This window comes from Grammomys surdaster, unplaced genomic scaffold (assembly GCF_004785775.1).
Source record: "Grammomys surdaster isolate TR1022 unplaced genomic scaffold, NIH_TR_1.0 125956, whole genome shotgun sequence".
NCBI lineage: Eukaryota > Metazoa > Chordata > Mammalia > Rodentia > Muridae > Grammomys > Grammomys surdaster.
In genome coordinates, this window is record NW_021620775.1 from 482167 (window position 1) to 485521 (window position 3355).

General features: G+C 47.0%; 1 protein-coding gene across 1 annotated transcript in view; it reads left to right on the forward strand.

Moving 5' to 3' along the window:
• The first annotated feature begins 2096 nt into the window (after positions 1 to 2096).
• Senp5 (SUMO specific peptidase 5) overlaps positions 2097 to 3355 on the forward strand; it is a 36971-nt gene continuing 35712 nt past the window's right edge. The window contains exon 1 of the mRNA XM_028753820.1: positions 2097 to 2147. The gene's annotated coding sequence lies outside the window, so the exon portion shown is untranslated. The remainder of the gene's footprint in view (positions 2148 to 3355) is intronic.

Below are 3355 nucleotides of genomic sequence, written 5' to 3' on the forward strand. Positions count from 1 at the left end.
TCTCTCTCTCTCTCTCTCTCTCTCTCTCTCTCTCTCTCTCTCTCTCTGCGTGTGTGTGTGTGTGTGTGTGTGTGTGTGTGTGTGTGTGTTTGGTGGTGTGTTGAGTTTCTTGCAGAAAGAAAGAGATGGTTCCTTCCCTGTGATCCAATGTACTAGTCAGAAGTCAGAATCTTTTGATTGGGAGTGGAGACCATCAATGTACACGTTATAACTGAAAGCTGGTTATTCACTCCTGCCATTTTGTTGAGTTGGCCCTGTTTGGTTTTTTTCCCTCTTCCTTTAACTATTGTTCTCCTATGGGTTATTTTTTCCTGTGGCTTCATAGATGGATCTGATTTTCTCTTCAGTTCTAAGGATTCACTCAAATATATTCTGTATAACTGGTTTATTGACTATACATTCCTTTAGTCTACTCTTACTGCAGAAAGTTTCTATTTTTCTTCAGTTATGACAGTGTTGCTGGACATATTAAATATAGGTTGGCAGTTGTTTTATTAATTTTTTTAAGATTTACTTATCCCATTTTTTTGTACATAGGAGTATTTTGCTCACAGGTATATGTGTGCACCACATGAGTGTCTGGTGACCGAGGAGGACAAAAGAGGGCACCAGATCTCTTGGGTCTGGAGTTGCAGGTGGTTGCTTGTGAACCTTCATTTTGGTGCTGGGAATTGAACCCGAGTTCTCTGTGAGAGCAACACATGCTATTAACCACTGAATCAACTATCCAGCCTCAATTGTTAGCTTTCAGAACTTGAAATACATTACACCAAATCCTTCTGGCTTTTAAGTTTCAGGTAAATAATCTTGTGTTACTGTGATGGAGAGGGTTTACTTGTGAATTGGTGTCTTTCTCTTGCCACTTTAATATATTTTCTTTGTTCTGTATAGTTAATGTCTTAATTGTAACATGATGAGGGGAAGCTCTATTTTGGTCTTGTTTGTTTGGTGTACTAAATGTCTCCGGTATCAGCATCTTGTTTCTTTCATTGCTTTATTTTTACTTTCTTTCCTTCTTTTGTTTTTTCAAGACAGGACATCTCTGTTGCAGAACTCACTCTAACAACCTGCTTATTGCCACTTCTTGCTTGCTAGCCTGTGTTTTTAGAGTATAAAGTGAGTATACAAACTGGACCTGGGATGAAAACCTTTAAGGAGCTGTCCTGGCTTAGATTCACTGAGGACTTCTCTCCTTTTCCTCTCTCAGTGGTGATGGGAGTGCTTCTTTTTTTTTTTTTTTTCGAGACAGAGTTTCTCTGTATAGCCCGGGCTGTCCTGGAACTCACTCTGTAGACCAGGCTGTCCTGGAACTCAGAAATCCACCTGCCTCTGCCTCCCAAGTGCTGGGATTAAAGGCATGTGCCACCACTGCCCGGCTGGGAGTGCTTATTCTAGAAAGATTCCTGAAACTGTTTTACTGAGTTGTATGTGCCCACCGGTAGGTAACCCTAATTCTCAGGAGGCTAGTCAGTGTTGTATAGTGAGACCCTATCTTTAAACAAATAGTTCACTGGATGGATGCTGAAGGAAGCGCCCTAACAGAAAGAGAAGACTTCCTGAGTTCGTGTAGGTCAGTTACAGTCCAGACGAAGGCTCTAGCCTCCTGGGAAAATATTAAAGAAGTAAATTACATTACTAAGGGGTAAGATCAAATGGGAAAGTGGAGTGGGCCTGACCTTAAACTGTAGTCCAGAGCAGGAATGTGAGGGCTCAGTGGATCGTAACCTTTCTGACCGTAAAAGCTTGAGGAGAGCTGATGACCAGAAGTCGAAACCTGTTTTGTGGCCCCTGAGCCACTCAAGATTGCGGTTTCTCCATACCTGACCTTGTAGATCCAGAAATTTAGGAACATCAGTGCACCCAGCGCCTAGAGGTTAACGCCCAGCCACGCCCTTCCCATAGGGCGTGGGCGGAGCTTCTGGCGGAAGGGCAAGGAAGGAGGTGACGCGAAAAGCAGGCGCCCGTGTCGCGCTGCCGCTGGGAGGAAGCTCGGCCGCCTCGCCGGCCGAAAGTAGGCCGGAGACCCGGTCGCTGGCCTGGCTTCTCCGGGTGTGGGCGTGGGCGAGGGCGAGGGCGAGGGCGAGGCAGCGGTCCGGGTCGCTGCAGCGTTCGTTCAGGCAGAAGGTTAGGTGCCGGGAGCAAAGAACGTAAGTAAGCGGGAGCAGGGCAGCCCAGGCCAGGAGACGGCCGCAGCACTGCTGACCAGCCCTTCTCCGCGCCAGCTCAGCGCCGCCGGAGGCCGGCACGCAGGCCGCCTAGTGGGCGCTGGTCTCTAGGGACTGCGGACCTCCTTCTTCCTCTGCAGCACGAACTTTGAGATCCAGACAGCCAGAAACCCCCTCCCCGGGCCGTTTTTTCCGAAGCCAGGGAAAGCTTTGCCTGAAGATCGCTGTCAGGCTCCCAGATCCTGTGGAGTCGGAAGTGGAGGGGTTTGAGTTGATCAAACAGCTCTGCTTGCTTGCTCCTTGCTGGTTCCTTCCCACCCTGCTTATGCATGGTACCCTTGGGCTTTAGGATGGTGGGAAGCTACTTTTTTATTCTGTCCGTCCTGGGTAGTATTAACCCCATGATGAGGTTCCCCACTGTGGAACTATTCTGTCGAGAGAAGTGGGATGCAGAAAGGTCACGGGAGTTTGTACTTAAGAGTCCGGAGAAGCTGAGTTGAAGCTCCAGCTTGCCGTTTGGTATTTGTTTTTAGTTCATCACCTGGAAGTAGGCATATTCTTATACTAGTACAAACTAGCTGAAATAACTGAATGAAATTTTTTGAGGATCTGGTTAAAACGCCATTTAAGAATATTCGGGACACATGGCGCATTCCTAATTATGTGTTTGCCTTTTGTCCAGAATAAGCTTGGTATGGAGAGAGAGCAGACTCCTGTGTAGTTGGAACTTAACTGCAATCTGTGCTTTGAGTGTGCAGCATCCAAGAAACCTAGTCACTCAGATGCCTTGTGCTTATTGGTAAAACAGTGATGTAAGAAGGGTAATTTGCCAGTTTCTCTCGTTATGAGATGGTATTTGTGTGCTAAGCCTTTAGAAAAGCATCTGCCTGGGAGATGCTTGATTTACGTCACGTCCCATTTAGGAGGCCTTTGCACCTATGTCTCAGAATCCCGTACTCAGCTTCTAAAACATTTCTTGTGTAGCTCAGGCTGGCCTTGAACTTGCAATGATCTTCTCTTGGCCTCGCAAATGTATGCATATTTTGCCTGTATGTATGTGCTCCACTTGTCTGGTGCCTGTGGGGATCAGGAGAGGGTGTTGGGTCCCCTGGAAGTTACAAATGGTTATGAGCACCGTGTGTGTGTGTGTGTGTGTGTGTGTGTGTGTGTGTGTGTGTGTGTGTGTGTGT